The sequence below is a fragment of the Myotis lucifugus genome, unplaced genomic scaffold (genome assembly GCF_000147115.1).
Source record: "Myotis lucifugus unplaced genomic scaffold, Myoluc2.0 scaffold_79, whole genome shotgun sequence".
Classification (NCBI taxonomy): Eukaryota; Metazoa; Chordata; class Mammalia; order Chiroptera; family Vespertilionidae; genus Myotis; species Myotis lucifugus.
Window position 1 is genome coordinate 1,027,883 of NW_005871127.1, and position 7,384 is coordinate 1,035,266.

Genomic DNA, 7,384 nt, shown 5'->3' on the forward strand with positions numbered 1-7,384 from the left:
CTCAGTTTTAAACGAAGGGCTTCACATTTTCATTTTGCGCCTGACAAAGCCATTCCTATGCAGGGGCCTTCATAAGTAAAGAATATAAGTGGTAGGTGGAGCCAGTACAAAACTTGGAAGAGGTTGATGTCTCCTGGGCCAATATTATTTCTGGAAATAGTGTAACCTTGAACAAAACAAACATATATTGAGGCTTGTCTTCCCCTGCAAACCTAAAGTTGCACATCATCTCCGTAGTTTTTATACTCTGAATAATTAATTTAGCTCACAGATTGTCCATAGTTTGTTTGCCTTTTGCTTTGTGTACTTGGTTCAAAGCCTTTTAACAGTTTTCTATTTAACTTTATCAGTTCATTTATTACACAGACATTTAATATAATCAGGATGCTATTTTAAAATTCCATGGAAATAGTGAAGACTAAAGCATAGCTACATTTTCAGGAATGTTTCTCCCTTTGGAGAATGAAACATTAAAAAATAAAACAAAAACATGCATAACAACACCTTGAAAGGAAACTGCATTAATTGAGATACAACAAAGTGTTTTAGGAGAGCTGAGGAAGGAAAGATATTTTTGACTGTGAGAATGAGGGAAGGTGAGGAGATCTATCTATCTGTCAAATTTCAACTTATAGAGGAAAAACCCAAAGGCTCTTCTGGGAGGAAGGAATGACAAGGAGATGGGAGAACAATTGGCATGTTCAAGCAACAATGTCTAGAGCAGTGGTTCTCAACCTTGGCTGCACATTAGAATCACCTGGGAATCTTTGTTATGGCCCCACCCCATAACAAAGAAACAATTCAGGATTTTAAAAAGATTCCCAGGTGATTCTAATGTGCAGCCAAGGTTGAGAACCACTGGTCTAGAGCAAAGTGACTGGTGTTTGAGAGACAGACAGGAGGGAGATGATGTGGGAGAGAAGGCTGAAGCCAGTTGTGATGTGGGAAGTTTTTTTTAGTGGCAAAGGGGCTAATGGAACAGAAGGATTGCTCATAGAGGTGAGCTAGCTTCGTATAGAGAAAAAAATCTATCCTAGAAACTATAACTCTACCTTATTGAGTAATTGAGATTATGAGCCAAGAAACACCAAACAGAGAAAGTGGAAGTCCTGACACAGAGCTATGGTGCATTCGGTAATAATAGTGATCACTCCTCAGTGAGGTCTTACTAGGAGGAGGAGGAAGAGGAGGAGCCTCACGGTTGCTTTATGGTCCTAACATTGACGTTCTATGTAGGACTTTCCCGCTGGTGAACGAAACTTGAGAAATGTTCTTAAACATCTCCACCATTGGTCGGATGTTTTTCTGTGTCATGGAAATAATTTTCCACTTTGCATTTGAGTGGTCATGATAGGAATATGTAAAAAGAAAGTCTAAGAACATGCTTATAGTTGGAAAAACAGCCATGTAAAGACTGCATATGCAATGCTCTGATTGTGTATGGTAATTGGAAAAGTCATAAAGGATGGTACATAAATGGTCAAATTTTGGGAAATAGTGGGATAGATCAGGAGCTGTGAATAAGAAGGGGGCTGTAGGTGGTAGGATACCCAGTGGAGAGTGGGGTGGGAATGAAAAACATCAGAAGGGTATCTACTTCTTTTTTTTTTTTAAATATATTTTATTGATTTTTTACAGAGAGGAAGGGAGAGAGACAGAGAGTTAGAAACATCGATGAGAGAGAAACATCGACCAGCTGCCTCCTGCACATCTCCTACTGGGGATGTGCCCGCAACCCAGGTACATGCCCTCGACCGGAATCGAACCTGGGACCTTTCAGTCCGCAGGCCGACGCTCTATCCACTGAGCCAAACCGGTTTCGGCGGAAGGGTATCTACTTCTGTCAGCAAAAGGGTCTCTAGGGAGACTGATGTCTGCAAGCATGTTCCCTCTTGTGGAGAGATGGCTGGAGAGATATATGGGCTTATGCTGATAGGAAACATACAAAAATTTTGACAATGACATTATATTTGGAGACTGAGATTATGGGTGATTTTTATTTTATTTTTGAGATTTGTAGAAAAAGAATGTATTGCTGTTGTGCCTAGATTAAAATACCATTTTTTTTCATGCATATGTATAGCATTAAATCCATCCTCAAGATGAATTATTATTCCAGAAATTATTTTATAATAATGCTGTGGCCCCACCTGAGTCTTCAGCGCCATGTAGTACAGTGGGTGGGATCCTGTTAATCAGGAAGACCAATAGGTACAATGCTGATTGAGTCCTCTGACTTGTGTAGGAATGTGCCTCAAATTGGTTTTTGGGGGAGGGGACATTATTCAACTTTTAGTTTTATAAAAATAATTCACAGGGTACTCTTGGACAGTGGGATTTCAAGTTGTAAAAAGCGCCTTTCAAATTTTGGATACAGAACTTACTGTTGCTCCAGGAGTACTTGGAAAAGAATTTGAGGAGTTCTGTTTTTCTTATGAAACATATTCAGGGAGATGAATTACTTTTCCATGCCGTGAACTCAAGTAAAAAGTGAGATGCAATATCAGCCATGACGGGACTGCTCATTTGGGGATGTCCCACTCCACAAACTCGGATAATTTCCTGTGTTGTGTCTTGGGCCAAAATCTATTGAAAGGATATGATTTCAAGAATGCAATATCTTCTGTGTGAATGACAGCTATTGACAATATATTCAACACGCTCATATATTGATTTGAATTTCATCCAGGATCACATGCTAAGATCTCGATACTTTTAATTATATTACTTTAATACTTTCATTATGTTACTTTAATACAGTGGGGCCTTGACTTACGAGTGTCCCGAGTAACGAATTTTTTGAGATACCAGCTGTCTCTCCTTAATGAGCTCCTTAACGAGCTCGGTCTTGGAACGAATTAAACTCGTAAGTCAAGGCCCCACTGAACATAGTTTGTAGTTCCTAATTTGTGCTTTCTAATTATGTTGATAAACATGTATACATAGGACTGAATCATGTGGTATTGTGGATAGTTGAACTTTAAAAAACTTCTTTGTAACTTATTTTGAGATGTAATCATGTATTATTTATATTCTGCCCCATTTGCTTTATCATTTTCTCTATACATTTTTATATATTTATGTATTTTCTGAATTATTTAAGAGTAAGTTGGGGACATTGTGTCTTCTTACCTCTAAATAATATAGTTTGTATCTTAGAAGCAAGGACAGTCTCTTATATAACCACAGTATCATGATAAAAATCAGAACATTTAATATTGATACAATGCTATTTTTAACTCATAGTCTAAATTCATGTGTTGTCAATTGTCACAATAATATCCTTTATGACAGTTTTGTTTTCCTGGTCTAGGATCCAACCCAGAGTCATACTCTATATATCTCTGTTGTCTACAACTTGGAATGATTATTAAGCCTTTTTTGGGTCTCTCTTGACATTGTCACTTTTTCATTTCATTTATTTATTTATTTATTTATTTTTGCCTCTCCCTCCCCAACCCTGAGGGTACTCAGATAGATGACTAATCAGATATTAACCTGATAAGAACAGATACTTCACCTGATCTCAGCCAAAAGGCTAAGAAGGAATGGACATTGTCACTTTGTAAGAGTTCAGGCCAGTTGTTTTATAGAATGATTTTCAATTTGAGTGTGTCTGATCTTTCTTTATGATTAGATTCAGGTTAAGCTTTTTATAAGAAACTAGAGGCCTGGTGCAGGAATTCATGCATGGAATGGGAGTGGGGGAGCGAGATTGGGGGCGGGGCTGGTGGAGGGAGGGGCTGAGGGTGGTTGGCTGGCCAGCCCCGCCCCCTGGTGGAACTCCTGGTCGAACTCCCAGTAGAGGGGACAATCTGAATATTAGCCTTTTATTATATAGGATACCACAAGTGATGTTTTTTCCTCATTGTATTCTATCAGTAGGCAGGTCATGTCGGTTTGTCCTAGTAGTAATGGTAGCTTGCATCATTGGTGAAGGTGGTGTTTCTCCACGTTAGAGTTTTTCACTCTAGAGTTACCATTTTACTCTTTTTATTTAATATGAATTTGCAGAGAGATGCTTTGAGATCATGTAAATATCTTGGTCCTCATCAAACTTCACCCATCCATTGATTTTCTAACCCTATCATTCTGCAATACTTTATTGAATGACATTGTACTATAAGGAAGAGGGTTTTCCTTCTCCTTCATGCATTTATTTACTCATTTATTTCTATAAGTATGGTTTTTGATATTAAAGTGACAGTGTCATGTGGTTCAACCTGATACTTCTGTGCCATGCTTTTAGGATTGCAGGCAATACCATGCGTGTATCTTCTCATCCAATTATATTTGCAGTATTAAATTATATATATATATTCCTCATTGATAAGTTTAAATTTATTGTAATTTTACCTTTTCTCTTACCTGGTGACTATATCTAGTCTCAGTCAGGAATTTTGCTTGTCAATATAGAATTCTCTACTCACTTTGCTCACCCACAATAATTTATTTTATTAAGCCTCTGATGAAACAGCTGCAAGACAGACCCTCAGTTTAATCCAGTCTGTGTTGAAGGCAGTGTGAGTTGTGTATGTATAAATATGAATGTCTTTACTGCTCATTCAAATATTTTGTTTTCATGAAGCCCTATTTTTAAAACTTTAAGTCAATAACCAAGATTTGAGGTTGGTTACAATAATTTGAACTCATCTGGCAATAAATGCAGAAATATAGGGTGTCCCTCCAAAATGTACACACACTTTGAATAATTATAAAGGCAGTGTTAATTAAAATACATTTCATTTTTAAAATTGAGCTATCAGCTGTTAAAGTGTGTATATATTTTGGGGTGACACCCCTTACAAACTCCTTCAGTCAATTTACCTACACACTTACTTTAGTTGTTGTTGTTTTTTAAATGTAGCATTGGGAAAAAAGTAGACTATTATACAGAAATTTTCAGAAAAATTGTCACCAACTTGAATGAATTTGCTTTAAATTTCATTTACCTTCTGTTCTTATTTTTATAATAGAAGTTATTTAAAATTTTAGACCTATACAAAGTACTTTTGAAGATCCTACATATGGTCTTTAAAGAGATTTATTAGACTTACATCCCATTGATAGCGGTGTTTCTGTATTCAAAGTAAGAAAACAAAGTAAAGGCAGTTTGACATATATTGGCTAACAGGTAGACCAGTTTCATGATTTCTCAGCCAACACATCTTTGAAAGGTGTGATGTAGAGAATGGTACCAGTTTCCTGGTAGGATGTCTCAGATGGTCTGGCCAGGGAAGGTTAACAGACAAGGGAGCCTGTGGTGACTGTCTTGAGTGGAGAGGTGAGAGAAAGAGGAGCAGGGAGTCCTCGTGGATGGCAGGAAGTGGTTCTGACTAACTCTGCTCATGGGAACCTTACCTACCCTGAAAAGCTATGGAAGTCTTTTATAATTTTCAGTGGTGCACTAGCTCCATTGAAGGAGACTGTCCAACATTAGACACTCCTCCAGGCATCAGTTTCCACAACTGTAAAATGGAGAAAAGATTTCCAGAGTTGTCAAGACTAGGTACCAGGTCTCTATTAGACACTCAAAAACATTCCTTTCAGCCACCCACTGTGAGCCAGTAACCTAGATGGGCTTTCTGACTCACTGCATTTCCTGACATGGCTGATGCCTGAGCTCTACAAAGAGACAGGTGTTGGGGTTGTTTGTTGGTCCAGTTGTTGCTTGCCCTGGCTGAAGGCAGTTTGCATGGGAAGCAGTGGCTAGCATCCAGGGAAGAGATTGTGAAGGGACAACAGGGCATTAGACGGGAACCTGGATGAATAGCATAAGAAATTCGGTAGTGGTTTGGCAGCCACCCCACAAATGAGGAAAATTCCATTGTTGGAAAGGTCCTTGGAAGATTAAATGATTCTTTGAAAACCTGTTTGCAAAGAGGATGGGAAGAAAAGGAGGTAGAAAAGGAGATTGTTGTGTGATAGAGGAAAGTCTTAGGACTGCTGGAAGGAATTACTGGAGGCCAAATAAAGAATACAATGAAGGGAGTGGAACAGAAATGGAAACCCCTCTGAGAAGAAAGCTTTAATGCCAGGAATTAATCTATTCCAATGTAACTCCTCAAGCTAGTTCTTATTTAAGTCTAATTAACTGCTGATATTTTAGGTTTAAGAGGCATTTAACCCAAGTAGCCACATGTCTTAAATATCCAACTTTTCTATGTAAGGTGTGAGCCTTTCAGTCTGAACGTGACAACTGAAGCCAGATTGCATCTATGAGATTAGAATTTGTTTAATGTTAATCTTTTCTATGGGGTGGAATGTTTCACAAAAAGCATTTTTTTTTTGGTATCTGATTTTTGTCAAATTTTCTAAGAAATCAAAATTTAAAAGAATTCACCTGCAGTAAAAACATATTGTCCAACGTGTAAGACCTCTTGATCCATTTTAAAAAAAAATGAGAATATGAGATGTTTTGGGAAATGACTGAATCTGTCTTGGGTGCCAGGAGGACTCATTTTAGTCCTTGGACTGCTATTAATTGGGTGTGAAATTATGAATGTTCTCTCCTTTGTAAAACAAGGGCCATGACTCCAATGGCAAAGACCCTTCTGGACTGGACAGTGGTAGATCCTGTGTCTGTGTTCCATCTCATGCGGACCCACAGACACTGGGAAGAGCATACTGACATAAAAGCAAAACAGCCAGATTGCTCTGTTCTGCCATGTCTCCTGAGAAACTGGGGCATTCTATTTTTTTTTTAACAAAGTTTGGGCTAAAACAGTTATTCTCTAGGTAGCCGTGTTTTCCTCTTCAAGTGAATTTATTACTAATAGGCATTCTCAAGTATCTGAAGAATGCATTGGGCAGAGTTTCAAGGTAACATGCATGCACAATCCCATACTCATTTGGCCACTCATGCCCTTTCTCCATATTCTATTTAAATGCCTTAGGAAAATTAGAAAAGTTCATTAGAATGAATTAGAAATGGGTGTTTACTAATTTACAGCTGCTTTAAAGGTAAGGTTTAAGGCAGATTCTTTGTTTTAATTCTATATTTACAATGAATATGTAACTAAATGTAAACATCAATCTCCCAGACATTAATTGATTCTTTTCGATTGATTTTTTTTTAAGGATATAAAATACCAACACTGAAAAATAATGAATCCTGAAAAATTCTGTGTTTAGAGATGATGGTGATTGATACACACTCAAGCATTATGTCATTTATTATTTGTGGCATACTGCTACTTTTTAGAACTATCTATTTTGCATTAAATATATTTAGGATTGTGGTTTTAAAAATTATAACTAAATAAACCAACCACATTCTCCTTCTTTTTCATTAACATAATTTTTATTTTCCCAATAATCTCTCTTCCTACTGCATAATTATTTAAATAACATTGTGTAATGTATAGTGAAGCAGCCAGGAGAT

At 37.3% G+C, this 7,384-nt stretch overlaps 1 pseudogene; it reads right to left on the reverse strand.

Moving 5' to 3' along the window:
• Window positions 1–3,432: 3,432 nt before the first annotated feature.
• LOC111826452 lies at window positions 3,433–3,550 on the reverse strand (annotated as a pseudogene).
• Window positions 3,551–7,384: the final 3,834 nt, after the last annotated feature.